Source organism: Macaca fascicularis, chromosome 7 (assembly GCF_037993035.2).
Source record: "Macaca fascicularis isolate 582-1 chromosome 7, T2T-MFA8v1.1".
NCBI classification, from domain to species: domain Eukaryota; kingdom Metazoa; phylum Chordata; class Mammalia; order Primates; family Cercopithecidae; genus Macaca; species Macaca fascicularis.
The window spans coordinates 28482792-28497739 of NC_088381.1; the positions used below are offsets into that span (position 1 = coordinate 28482792).

A 14948-nucleotide genomic window follows, 5' to 3' on the forward strand; every position below is an offset into this window, starting at 1 on the left:
GGCCAGGCTGGTCTCTAACTCCCAATCTCAGGTGATCCACCTGCCCTGGCCTCCCGAAGTGCTGGGATTACAGGCGTGAGCCACCGCACCTGGCCATGGATAGATATTTTTAATAGGCTTTTTATATTTTCGAGATGTTTACCCTTTCTGAGTTTTTTATTCCTCTCTGTAGATCTGGGGTTGGTTACATTTTTCTTTCATCCTAAAGGACTTCTTTTAGCATTTCTTGAAGTGAAAATCTGCTGGAGACAGATTCTATCCATTTTTTTTTAATACTTTTTTTCTTTTTTTGTTTTTTGACGCGGAGTTTCACTCTTGTTGCCCAGGCTGGAGTGCAATGGCGCAATCTTGGCTCACCGCAACCTCTGCCTCCCACATTCAAGTGATTCTCCTGCCTCAGCCTCCCTAGCAGCTGGGGTTACAGGCATGCGCCACCACACCCAGCTAATTCTGTATTTTTAGTAGAGATGGGGGTTTCTCCACGTTGGTCAGGCTGGTCTCAAACTCCTGACTTCAGGTGATCTGCCCGCCTCAGCCTCCCAAAGTGCTGGGGTTACAGGCGTGAGCCACTGCGCCCAGCCTCCTTTTTAAAATGGAGACAGAGCCTCACTGTGTTGGTCAGGCTGCTCTTGAACTCAAGTGATTATCTCACCTCAGCTTCCTGAGAAGTAGCTGGGATTACAGGCATAAGCCACGGTGCCTGGCATCTTTCTGCTTTTGTCTTTTTGAAAAGGTCTTCATTTTTGAAGGTTATTTCCCTTAGATACAGAATCCTGGTGTGATGATTAGTATTAGGTGTCAACTTGATTGGATTGAAGGATGCCTAGATAGCTGGTATTGTTTTTGGGTGTGTCTGTCAGGGTGTTGCCAGAGGAGATTGACCTTTGAGTCAGTGGACTGGGAGAGGAGGACTCACCCTCATCAGTGTGAGTGGGCACCATCCAATTGGCTGCCACTGAGGCTAGAACAAAGCAGGCGGAAGAAGATGGGATAAGGCTGGCTTGCTGAGTCTTTTGGCTTTCATTTTTCACCCGTACTGGATGCTTCCTTCTGTTCCTCCTGCCCTTGAACATCAGACTGCAGATTCTTTGACCTTTGGACTCTTAGACTTAGACCAGTGGTTTGTTGGGGGTTCTCCAGCCTTCTGCTGCAGATAGAAGGCTGCACTGTTGGCCTCCCTGCTTTTGAAGCTTTTGGACTCGGATTGAGCCACTACTGGCTTATTTCTTCCCCAGCTTGCAGACGGCCTGATGTGGGACTTCTTCGCCTTGTGATTCTGTGAGCCAATTCTCCCTAATAAGCTAATGAGCTCCTTTCATATATACATATAACCTATTATTTCTGTCCCTGTCGAGAACCGTGACTAATACATCTGGGTTGATAGGTTTTGTTTTTTATTTTGTTTTTTCTTTATTTTCTTTTTGGATTGATAGTTTTGTTTTTTTTTTCTTTTGGTACTTGAAAAATATTCTATTGTCTTCTGATTTTCGTTGTTTCTGGTGATAAATCAGCGATCATTCTTATTCTTCTTCTCCAGCGTATACTTTCTCTCTTTTCCCTGGTTGCTTTTTTTTCCAAGTTGCTTTTATTTTATTTTTTGGAGATGGAGTTTAGCTCTTGTTCCCCAGGCTGGAATGCAGTGGTGCGATCTCAGCTCACTGCAACGTCTGCCTCCTGGGTTCAAGCAATTCTCCCCTGCCTCAGCCCCCTGAGTAGCTGGGTTACAGGCATGCACCACCATGCCCAGCTAATTTTGTATTTTTAGTAGAGATGGGGTTTCACCATGTTCTCCAGGCTGGTCTCAAACTCCTGACCTCAGGTGATCTGCCCGCCTCTGCCTCCCAAGTGCTGGGATTACAGGCGTGAGCCACTGAGCCTGGACTCCTGGTTGCTTTTAAGAGTCATTCTTTTTTGTCATTTGTTTTTTTGAGACAGAGTCTCGCTCTGTCACCCAGGCGGGAGTGCAGTGGCCGATCTCAGCCCACGGCAGCCTCTGCCTCCTGGGTTCAAGCAGTCCTCCCACCTCAACCCCCCAAGTGGCTAGGACAGGCGCCTGCCACCATGCGTGGCTCATTTTTGTATTTTTTGTAGAGTCGGGGTTTCACCCTGTTGCCCAGGCTGGCCTTGAACTCTTGAGCTCAGGCTATCCGCCTGTCTCGGCCTCCCAAAGTGCTAGGATTACAGGCGTGAGCCACTGTGCCCTGGGGCCAAGAGTTGTTCTTTCTCTTCCTTCCTTCTCTTTTTGTTTTCAACAGTTTCACTCTGTGCATAGGTATGTTTTTTGTTTGTTTGTTTGTTTATTGAGATGGAGTCTTCCTCTGTCACACAGGCTGGAGTGCAGTAGTGTGATTTCAACTCACTACAGCCTTCTCCTTCTGGGTTCAAGTGATTCTCCTGCTTCAGCCTTCCAAGTACCTGGGACTACAGGTGCGCACCACCACTCCTGGCAAATTTTTGTGTTTTTAGTAGAGACAGGGTTTCACCATGTTGGTCAGGCTGGTCTTGAGCTCCTGATCTTGTGATCTGCCTGCCTTTACCTCCCAAAGTGCTGGGGTTACAGGCGTGATCCACTGCACCCAGACCAGGTATGGATTTTTTTTGTATTTATCCTGCTTGGGTTTCATCGAACTTCTAGATTTGTGGGTGGCTGTCCATTATCTTTTTTTTTTTTTTTTTTGAGACTGGGTCCCACTCTGTTGCACAGGCTGGAGTGCAATGGCTCGATCTCGGCTCACTGCAATCTATGTCTCCCAGGCTCAAGCGATCCTTCCGCCTCAGTCTTCTGAGTAGCTGGGACTATAGGCATGCATCACCATGCCTGGCTAATTTTTATGTATATTTTGTAGAGATGGGGTTTCACCATGTTGCCCAGGCTGGTCTCGAACTCCCAGACTCAAGTGATCTGCTTGCTGGCCTCAGCCTCCCAAAGTGCTGCAATTATAGGCATGAGCCACTGCGTCTGGCCTTGTTATCTCTTCATGTGCCTCTGCTTTACTGAATCTTTAAGCTCTGCTTTTCAGTCTAGATTCTGGTTCTTTGGACTGCTGGGAAATTCTCTTTGCTCTCTAGTCTCACTCAGGATTTTCCTTATCTCTTGATTTTGCCCTAATTCTTTGACTTAGCCTTAGGAGGACTATCTGTCTTACATTCTTTGAAGACTTGAAGACTCAGAATGCCTCAGAGGTGTTTATTCCATGCTTCCTGTCTTGATCTCCTTCTACAGAGAGGGCTGCTGCCTTGAACATGGTAGAGGCTCTTTTCATGGGATTCTCTCCGCTTTTCTTCCTTGCCCTCAGACTTGCACACGTTGAAAACCCCTAGGGGGCTGGGCACAGTGGCTCACGCCTGTAATCCACCACTTTGGGAGGCCGAGGCAGGCGGATCTCGTGAGGTCAGAAGTTTGAGACCAGCCTGGCCAATATGGTGAAACTAAAAATATAAAAATTAGCCAGGTGTGGTGGTGCGTACCTGTAGTCCCAGCTACTTGGGAGGCTGAGGCAGAAGAATTGCTTGAACCTGGGAAGCGAAGGTTGCAGTGAGCCAAGGTCGCACCACTGCACTTCATCCTGGGCGACGGCAAGACACCGTCTCAAAAAAAAAAAAAAAAAAACCCATAGAGAAGAGTTAGTATTGGGGCTTGTAGTTGGGCCTCCTCCAGATTCTCTAATACATTATCTGAGTCCACATGCAACCATTAAAATTAAGTTCATTATAGGTTTGGCTGGTTTCTCGTTAATCCTGTCAGTGGATTCCTGGTTCTGCCACTTCGCCAGGAATGAGAATAGCTATGGTCTCTTCACTTCTGAAGGGTTTGACATTTTCTCTGATTTAGCTTATTTATTATTTAGATTTCTTTACATCCTTAGCTTTCTGATGGTTGTGTTTTTTTTTTTTTTCTCTTAAACTATGATTTTTGTAGCTTATCCAGCTTGTTGCAGTTTATAGAGTGAGGCTTGGTGTCTTGCAACTTTGAGCATTCTAGTCAGAAGTGGAAATCCTGAGCCTTTTGTTAGAATTACAAAATTTGAGAGCTGGAAGAGACCATAGAAATCATATAGTTTAAGCCAGGTGGGGTGGTGTGTGCCTGTATTCCTAACTACTGCCTGGCTCTACCTGGGTGACAGGGCAAGACCTTGTCTCTTAAGAAGGAAGAAATCCTGTAGTTTAGCCACTTTGTTTTCCTGATGAGGAACTGAGACATAAAAATGTGAAATTCTTTGACTACACAGCTGATTTAGCCACAGATCCTGGAGTAGACACCAGATCTTTAAACTTACGGTTTATTTCTTTTAATATAAGCTGTCCCACTTAGTTCTGTGTTGTTAGAACAGAACACCTGAGACTGGGTAATTTATAAAGAAAAGAAATTTATTTCTTACAGTTCTGGAGGCTTGGAAGTCTGATACCATGGTGCTGGCATCTGGTGAGGGTCTCCTTTCTGCATCATCCCATGGTGGAAGAGAAAGAGAGGGCCAAACTTGCTTTTGTAATAGGCCTACTCCCACAATAATAACATTAACCCATCTGCTTCTTACTAGTGATTAATAATCACCACTTATTAGGCCCCACCTCCCAACACTTGCATTGAGGATTAAGTTTCCAACCCATGAACTTTGGGGGACACATTCAAAGCATGGCACGAGCCTAGTGAAATCAGACTGGACTCTTTCAGTAGGGCCAAATTCTCAGATGGGTCTGATAGGAAACAAACTTAAAATTTTGTTTTCACATCTCACAAGCTTTCTTTTTTTTCTTCCTTCCTTTTCTTTTTCCTTTCCTTTCCTTTCTTTTCCCCTTTCCTTTCCTTTCCTTTTCCTTTTCCTTTTCCTTTCTTCCCCTCCCCACCCCTTCCCCTCTTTTTGTGAAAGCAGGTTTATTAAGAAAGTAAAGGAATAAAAGAATGGCTACTCCATAGTCAGGGCAGCCAAATCTTGCAAGCCTTCTTCAGTTTGGAGAAAATGAGAGATAAAGAGGAAGGATATTCCAAAATTGTATGCCATTCTGAATTTTTTTAAAATTAGGGAATTGGCCAGATGCAGGGCTGATCTGTAATCCTAGCGCTTTAGAAGACTTAGCTGGGAGAATAACTTGAGGCCAGGAGTTCAAGACCAGCCTGGGTAACATAGTGAGACCCCATTTCTACAAAAAAAAAAAAAAAAAAAAAAAAAGCGTGGTGTATGCCTAAAGGTCCCAGGTACTTGAGAGGCTTACTGGGAGAATTGCTTGAGGCTACAGTGAGCTTTGATCATGCCACTGCACCACAGCCTAGGCAACAGAGTAAGACCCTGTCTCTTAAAGAGAGAAAGGGAATCTTCAACTAAGCGTATGGTTCTCTCCGTTTGATGAGAGTCCAGAGATGTTTTATATGGCCTTGCATAATGTGACCTTCTTTAGACCCTCACCAGAGTTAGCTCAAAAACAATAGCAATCATGTTTGATCTGTAGTCTGAAAAGCTGTGGTGCTAAACCCTGCTAGGATGGACTGACGAATAGTGTCAAGGTCTTGCATATCTTCATTATACCTTCTTTGGTATTAGATGGGCTGATAGGACTTTTTAAGAGTCCTGCTTGACTGATTATATAGGATGCTATTTCAGTGGCACAGTCCCTCCCCACCACCTCAGCAAAATAAGATGAGAGCTGTAACAAAGCTGAAGTGTTTTATTTCTTCATTCTGAGTGGGTTGAAACCAGCTGCCTCCTTCATGTTACTGGCAGACCTATGCATTCGCATAGAGTGAGGGTCCTGGTGGAATGCCTGGAAAGGAAAATACCATATCTAGGAATCTTCACTGATGTTTTCTAGTGGTAGATCAGAATGTGATCAGATTCTGAAAAATTTGAGGATAGGACTTCCCTTCTCCAAAGCTTTCTACTGCCAGGTAGCATATGCTATTTACATTGAGTCATTCAGTACATAAATTAGGGTACCTACTAATTACCAGGTACTATGCTTAGGAAATGTCCCCAAAGCTACTTAGTCCCACACCTTTTGTAACAGACAAAGCCACAGAAAAAAGGAGGGGAATGGTGCCCTGGAAAATGAAGAGTAGAGGTTCTGAAGAATCAGATTAGATTAGATTGGGGAAGGATGGCAAAAGAAAAGGAAGTGAAAACGTTATTAGAAAGAAGAGAAAGAAAAGTGAAATGTTAGTGAGATAGGGAGGAATCCACTACATGTCCCTGTGCTCCAGGAGTAATAATGTGTTCCTATGAGCTAAAGACTGAAAAAAAAAAAAAAAAAAAGACCTCTGCTCTACGTTAATGCCTAAAACAATGCCTGGCACATGGTGAGCATTCAGTAAAATGTTGAATGAAACGTAATGGAGGGATGGGAGAGTTGAATCTGTTTAGTCTGTGTAAAAGATGTTTTAAAAACATCTTGGCTCATTCTGCTTCTGGGCCCATGTTGGGATTGCATTTCCTCACTCCCTTGGTTATACACGTATGACCATGTGACCTACTTTAGTCAGTAAAATGAGAGAAGTGAATGGTGTCATTTTTGGATGGAAGCTTTGTTGCTTGTTTTCTCTGCTACATTGCATGTCATTGGTAGAGATGGTAGGTACTTTAACAGCTTGGCTGACAGCTACGTTGGACTTGTGGCATGAGCACGACTTGGATTTTTGGGGGCCATCTATTATCCTGACTGCTACGAAAATTTATATTTTCATCTGGTTAGAATCCTCAGGTGTCCAAAGGTGCTTGAAGAAAGAGGCTGTGCACATGGCTCCTGTCCTATATTTGCGCCAATATTTCTTTAATGTTAATTAGGTTAGGAATTTTAGAATAAAGCCTCCTGCCAGGAAGAAGATAAGAAATTGGATGAAGGGTTATTATAATTATTTAAAAATTTCCAGCCATAAATTTGTAGAAAGGATTGTATTTTTTTTTTTTTTTTTTTTTTTTTTTGAGACGGAGTCTCGCTCTGTCGCCCAGGCTGGAGTGCAGTGGCCGGATCTCAGCTCACTGCAAGCTCCGCCTCCCGGGTTCACGCCATTCTCCTGCCTCAGCCTCCTGAGTAGCTGGGACTATAGGCACCCGCCACCTCTCCCGGCTAGGTTTTTTTTTTGTATTTTTTAGTAGAGACAGGGTTTCACCATGTTAGCCAGGATGGTCTCGATCTCCTGACCTCGTGATCCACCTGTCTCGGCCTCCCAAAGTGCTGGGATTACAGGCTTGAGCCACCGCGCCCGGCCGAGAGGATTGTATTTCTTTAGTATACAACAATTCAAATAACATCTCTCCCATTCTGAGCATACATATTAGCATAGGGCTTGGGAATAAAACTAAAGGAATATAAGACTTGTTCTGTGGTTTTGTAAGTTACAGACTTAGAATTGGGAGAATCTATAGGGATGTTATTACTAGTTTATCTGGTCTATGAATTTTTGAATTTCTAATATGGATGACTTACAGTAAAGCTGTAACTAGGAGATGGAGTCTCGCTCTGTCCCTCAGGCTGAAGTGCAGTGGCACGATCTTGGCTCACTGCAACCTCCACCTCCCAGGTTCAAGCGATTCTCCTGCCTCAGCTCCTGAGTAGCTGGGATTCCAGCCATGCACCACCATGCCAAGCTAATTTTTGTATTTTTAGTAGAGATGGGGTTTGGCCATGTTGGTCTGACTGGTCTCAGGTGATCCACCTGCCTTGGCCTCCCAAAGTGCTGGGATTATAGGCGTGAGCCACCCCGCCTGGTTGTAACTAGACTTACTAGTTGTAATCTAGTTACACATTTACTGTAAGTCATCCATGCCGGAAATGAACAACTAGAGATAAGCAACAAAATAAACATAATGGCATGCGCTTTTTTTTTTTTTTTGAGACAGGGTCTCACTCTGTTGCCCAAGCTGGAGTGCAGTGGTGCAATCTCAGCTCACTGCAGCCTCAGCCTCCCAGGTTCAAGCGATTCTCCAACCTCAGCCTCCTGAGTAGCTGGGATTACAGGTGTGAGCCACCACACCTTGCTAGTTTTTGTATTTTTAGTAGGGATGGGTTTTACCATGTTGGCCAGGCTGGTCTCCAACTCCTGGCCTTGGGTGTTCTGCCCGCCTTGGCCTCCCAAAGTGCTAGGATTACAAGTGTGAGCCACCATGCCCAGTCTGTTTTGTCTTTAAGTTGAATACTTTGTTACTGTCTTCTCTGACTTTGAAAGTTTGTCTCTGTAGATAAGCATAGTTAGTGATACTACCCAAAGCCTTTTAGACTTTGGCATTTTAGATTTAAGGTCCTGTGTCTCTTCCCAGGTTCCTAAGATTATTTGTTGTTAACAGTTTACACTCCCAGCCTCCTTGACGTCCAAATCCTGAAAGGGTCCCTGGTAGCTCTTACGGCCACCCACCATATGTTAGGAGCAAGGGCTTTGTCAAGAATGCAGTGAGCAAGCAGCTAAGCTGTAGCACTTGGCCTTCTCTGCCCAAAAAACTTAGTAGCTTTGATGAGAGCTTGAGACATGATCTCAGGGAAGGGCCAATTTGCTACAGCTACATTTATCTGTGCCAGGTTAGGAGATAGCCCTAGGTGAATATAAGAAAAGCTCAACCTTTCCCTTCAGTCCAAAAGCAACTGGGTTTTGGCCGAGGAGATGTGAGGTTGGCTAGGTTCCTGTTAACTCAAATTACTCGCTTGTCGATGGAGAAGAGCAAAATGAGTAAGAGCCTTTGTGGAGAGGGGATGGGGGAAGTGCTGTCAGTGAATGTGAACAGGCCAGATGACCCATGTCAGCATTTATCCAGAGAAGCAGCAGAGCAGGAGGTTGAGGAGAAAGCCAGAAAAGTAACCTTTATGTTTGTGGCCCTTACTTCAAACTTTCTTTGCACATCTAGACTTCCTTTTTGACATAGGTAGGCCAAGTTGCTCCTTAATAAGAAAAAAAAAATTCAGTTTCTATAGATTGGCGAGATAGGACAAAGTAAAGTTACTTCTTTTGTTTGCATTTCATTACTTTATATACTTAGTCTTAACTCCCAGTACCAGCATTGCTCTTGGTGTGGGGGCAGACCAGGTGACAGCAGGAAGTAATATAGCAAAGAGAGCAGTGCTTGAGCAGACAGTTGTGGCTAATGCAGTTTCAGGGAACTGCCTTATAAACTTAGGAAGCTGCTATCCAGCCTGGATTATAGAGAGCTCTTAATTCCATGGCATGGTAGATCACTGAAAGAAAGCCAAAGATAAAGCAAAAAGTCAACTTTATTCTTATAAATTATTCTCTGTACTTCTTTTTATTCACCAAGTTTTAAAAAACAAAACAACATCGGGCCGGGCGCGGTGGCTCAAGCCTGTAATCCCAGCACTTTGGGAGGCCGAGACGGGCGGATCACGAGGTCAGGAGATCGAGACCATCCTGGCTAACACGGTGAAACCCTGTGTCTACTAAAAAAAATACAAAAAACTAGCCGGGCAAGGTGGCGGGTGCCTGTAGTCCCAGCTACTCGGGAGGCTGAGGCAGGAGAATGGCATAAACCCGGGAGGCGGAGCTTGCAGTGAGCTGAGATCCGGCCACTGCACTCCAGCCTGGGCGACAGAGCGAGACTCCATCTCAAAAACAAAAAAAAACCCAAAACAACATCAAACCAGCTAATCAAACTTAGTGATCACTCCCCAGACCACCCAGAATCAGCACTGGTTGGTAGGAATGGATAGCATTTATTTGGAGGCAGAGAAATTGAAAAGATGCTGGAAAGGGTCCCTTTATGTTACCTTCCTTTTTACTCCCTTGTTGAAGTGTGTAGAACATGTAAAAAGAATATGGAGCCCCAGTTTTTTCCTGGGTCTAAGCTTTAAACTTTGCCTTTATGAAATTAAGCATGAAAGATGGTGGAGATAATGGCAATTAATAGGACACTGATGTGGATAGAGGATGAAGTGACCATCTGCTGGTCCAGCTGAGTTTTATATATGCTTTAGTCAGGCCAAGGAGCTCCATGGTTGACGTGAAAGTTGGAGGTAGTTGGAGACATCAGAATTTGGAATATAACTGCCCTAAGAGTTAAGGTGATGAGGGAACAATTTTCTTTCTAGGGTCACTAGGAGAGCATGAGAGGCCTCTGCCTTTTTTATTTTATTTTATTTATTTTTTATTTTTATTTTTTTTGAGACGGAGCCTCGCTCTGTCACCCAGTCTGGAGTGCAGTGGCCGGATCTCAGCTCACTGCAAGCTCCGCCTCCCAGATTTATGCCATTCTCCTGCCTCAGCCTCCTGAGTAGCTGGGACTACAGGTGCCCGCCACCTCGCCTGGCTAGTTTTTTGTATTTTTTTTTTTTAGTAGAGACGGGGTTTCAACGTGTTAGCCAGGATGGTCTCGATCTCCTGACCTCGTGATCCGCCTGTCTCGGCCTCCCAAAGTGCTGGGATTACAGGCTTGAGCCACCGCGCCCGGCCTACTTTGCCTTTTTTATGGCTACCTGGCACACACATCTTGATTTTCTTAATTAGGTCAGACCCCCAATGTGCAGACTCTCAGTAGTATCTTGTAGCATTCCTTGGTACCACTTGTCCTTTCTTCATTTCCTTGTTTACTTTTCTTCTTTAAAAAAAAAATTGTCTCTAGTCACACGATAAACTCCACGAAGGCAGAGCCCAAGTCTCTCTTTACTCACCATTTTATCCCCATTGCCAAGGGATTGACTGACACAGATACTTATCAAATACTTACCGAATAATGGAATATGACTGAATTGTAAACACTTAATGGATCCACTGTATGATGTAGAGGTACAGCATGACTCCCAACTTACTAATTAAGGTGGGTCTACTTTCCAAGATCCTGGCTGAAAAGGCGCTCCAGCAGCATTTGGTCTAATGGATAGTGAAGGATCCTGAAGACTACTACTCACAGAGCAATGAGGCAGAATCACTGAACAAGCACTGCCATTGTAAATCCTTTTCCCCTCCCAGGTGTTTAATTGGTATAATCCTCATTGTCTAGTGGAATTACAGTTTGGTTTATAAATACTACCTTCTCTTGTTAGAATGTATAGTCATCATCATCTGAGTACATAGTGATGGCTCTGCAGTTCTCAGTGTAGGCAAAGCTCCTACCTTCCCTAGTATCATTTTTTACCCACTCTACCTGGTTAATTGCTGACCAGTCACTGATAATTCTGAAAAGGCACTCTCCTTGAAGTTTCTAGTTTGTGAGGCTTCTTGGTCTCAATAAAATTTAAGTGGGGCAGATGTGGATGGAGGCCTTAAGTAAGGATCTCTCATTTTCATGGCTTTCCTAATCTGGCTACAACGCCTACTGTAGTGCTATTCTGTCAGATAACAGTGGTGTAATTTTTGACAAAGCATTTGTGCTTGACTAGATTTCTAGTGAAGTAGAAGTTTGAGAGAGAACTTGGGAGATCTTACTGTTCTTATTTCATTTGTCTATGGAACTGATTTTACAGTCAGAAATGTAAAACATGACTGAGCTTTAAGGAATTGTTTACGTTAAGGCAGGAAGGGTAGGCATGAACAAGCATTCTATTTCAGGTAGAGACTAGAGATGTAAAATTTTGGAAATAGTGGAGCCTTTGAGAAATACTGGTTTTCTTGACCAGCCTGCGAAACATAGTGAAACCCTGTCTCTACAAAAAATACAAAAATTAGCCGTGTGTGTTGCTTGCCTCAGCAGCACATATACTTTAAAAAAAAAAAAGAAAAGAAAAAGAAAGCCTGGTGTGGTGGCTTCTGCCTGTAGTCCCAGACACTTGAGGGGCTGAGGTGGGAGGATCGCTTGAGCCCAGAAGGCAGAGGTTGCAGTGATCAGGCCACTACACTCCAGCTTGGGTGACAGAACAATACCCTGTCTCAAACAAACAAACAAACAAACAAACTGGTTTTCCTAGGGTATTTCCTGGGGAGCAGGAAGAATCAAGATGTGTACAAACAGAAAAACCTTGGTGGGAGGGAGACGCGGTATTAAAGCCCTTTTTAAAAATCTGAAACTTTTACCAATACAAAAATTTATTTTTATTTTTATTTTTATTTTTTTGAGATGGAGTCTTGCTGTTGCCCAGGCTGGAGTGCAGTGGCGTGATCTCACCTCACTGCAACCTCCACCTCCCAGGTTCTAGCGATTCTCCTGCCTCAGCCTCCCAAGTAGCTAGGGTTACAGGCACTCATCACCATGCTGGGCTAATTTTTGTATTTTTAGTAGAGACAGGGTTTCTTCATGTTGGTCAGGCTGGTTTCCAACTCTCGACCTCAGGAGATCCACCCGCCTTGGCCTTCCAAAGTGCTGGGATTACAGGCGTGAGCCACCGCGCCTGGCCCCAAAATGTATTTTTATTACTTACTTCCATAATCACATGGGCTAGATCACATAACAGCATTGAATATCCAGTGGCTAAAGACCAAAGACAAGACTAATGGCTCAGCTGGATAATGGCAAATGATATGTTGGACTTAAGTTGTTTGACTTTTTTGGCGGGGAGCGGGGGGGCAGAGTCTCGCTCTGTCGCCCAGGCTAGAGTGCAATGGCATGATCTCAGCTCACTGCAACTTCCACTTCCCTGGTTCAAGCAGTTATCCTGCCTTACTCCGGAGTAGCTGGGATTACAGGCATGTGCCACCACGACCGGCTACTGTTTGTATTTTTAGTAGAGATGGGGTTTCACCGTATTGGCCAGGCTGGTCTTGAACTCCAGACCTCGTGATCCTCCCTCCTCGGCCTCCCAAAGTGCTGGGATTACAGGCGTGAACCACCGTGTCCAGCCTTGAAATATTTTTTTTTTTTCTTTTTTTTTTTTGAGACGGAGTCTTGCTCTGTCACCCAGGCTGGAGTGCAGTGGCCGGATCTCAGCTCACTGCAAGCTCCGCCTCCCGGGTTTACGCCATTCTCCTGCCTCAGCCTCCCGAGTAGCTGGGACTACAGGCGCCCGCCACCTCGCCCGGCTATTTTTTTGTATTTTTTTTTAGTAGAGACGGGGTTTCACCGTGTTAGCCGGGATCGTCTCTCGATCTCCTGACCTCGTGATCCGCCCATCTCGGCCTCCCAAAGTGCTGGGATTACAGGCTTGAGCCACCGCGCCCGGCCTGAAATATTTTTTTAATTCAAAAGTTTATTCACAAACTTTTTAAGTGTTTTGTTACAAATAGACTGGTAAGCTACAGAATTTTTAGGACTTTTTTTTTTTTTTTTTTTTTGGCGGGCTAGGGGGGCTGATTTCTGAGAAGCAGAGAAAAACTTGCAGAGGAGAAGCCATCTGTTACAGTAAAAGAAAGCTATTTTACTGTTAGTGTCCTTCATATTAAGCAGATACAAGACCCGTTCTCATTTATTAAAAGAACTGGAGGATAGTAAGTATCAGTTTTTATTGAAGCTGTCTTTCTCCTATTGGACAATGAGTTGAGTTTACTGAGGGCCAGAATCCTTTTGCTCATATCAGGTTTGCTCCTGCCTAGCATGTAGTAGTTACTCAATATATGTTTATATATTAAATGAATAAATTGTTGACTTTATTCTTTCTGCCTCAAATATTGTCTGGTCTTATTTGTTAGGAATTCTGACCACCTCATTTTCCATAATGCCTTATATCTGGTACTCTGGGTACTCTGCAGATTCAAGGATTAGGCCATTAAGAAACTGAAAGAACCAAGTTGCATTTATTTTTTTTCAGGCTGGCTAGGGAACCATCTACTGGAGTTGAGGCTATTTTTTCCTGCCCTTTTAGAGGATATTTTTTAAAGTATGAAATATTTTAAGCAAACAGAGATTGATATAACGAACCTTTATATACATACCACCCAGCTCTGTAAGAATCTAGTAATCTGCCATGCTTGTTATTTTAAAATAAATAACACATTAAAATGCAGAGAAATGATTCTGGTCTCTTTCCTTAATAACCTCCAAGTAGCCGGGCGCGGTGGCTCAAGCCTGTAATCCCAGCACTTTGGGAGGCCGAGACGGGCGGATCACGAGGTCAGGAGATCGAGACCATCCTGGCTAACACGGTGAAACCCCGTCTCTACTAAAAATACAAAAAAAAAAAACTAGCCGGGCGAGGTGGCAGGCGCCTGTAGTCCCGGCTACTCGGGAGGCTGAGGCAGGAGAATGGCGGGAACCCGGGAGGCGGAGCTTGCAGTGAGCTGAGATCCGGCCACAGCACTCCAGCCTGGGTGACAGAGCGAGACTCCGTCTCAAAGAAAAAAAAAAAAAAAAAAAAAAAACCTCCAAGTAATCATTATTAATTTGGTATTTGTCTCTTTTTTGTTTTCCATTTTTTTTTTTTTACTTTTGCAATGTACATATGTACTTACAAAAAAAAACTATTTTGCATGCATATAACTACTTATCTGTTCTCCTGTTTTATGAAGTTTAGGTTGTTTCTAATTTTCTTTACCAAAAAAATGAGAATTTCTCTAGAGAGTTTACTGTGAAGAAAAATGGCCAGGTCATAGAGTATGCTATTTATTTATTCATTTATATGTTTCTGCCAAATTGCTCTGAAGTTCTTGTACTAATTTAAACTCTAACCACTATTGTGTGTAAGTTTGTTTTTCCACACCCCTCAGAGTTGACATTAACAGAGAAGCATGGTTTTTCAATCTGAAATGTTCTTTTAAGGTAATCTTTTCCTATCAGTCACATTAAATACCTTTTCATAGGTATTATTGTGCAAGTTTACTTTTATAAATTGAAGAGCATTATTCGCATACTTATTTGTGCTGTTAGATTTTTGTTCATTGGATATTGATAGGCATAGTTAATAAATAAACATGCTCTTTAACTAACACATTGCAGACTTCTTATATATTCTTTTAGATAGATGTTACTAATGTTTTACCCCTCATAAAACTCGAGTTCTATAAAAATATTATGAACCTTCCCATACTTGTTGGCATTTCAGAAATGGTACAACCTAATGAGCCTAAGTGTTACCAAGAATCTAGCGTAGTGAAATCTGGAGCCCGGGCCAACGTGTGTGAATTGCTCATAACATTTTTGTAAGCTATTTTTGAT

The 14948-nt window shown here is 43.6% G+C and overlaps 1 protein-coding gene across 3 annotated transcripts in view; it reads left to right on the forward strand.

Moving 5' to 3' along the window:
* MAPK6 (mitogen-activated protein kinase 6) overlaps positions 1-14948 on the forward strand; it is a 63607-nt gene that overhangs the window by 26894 nt on the left and 21765 nt on the right. The gene's annotated exons all lie outside the window — the stretch shown is intronic.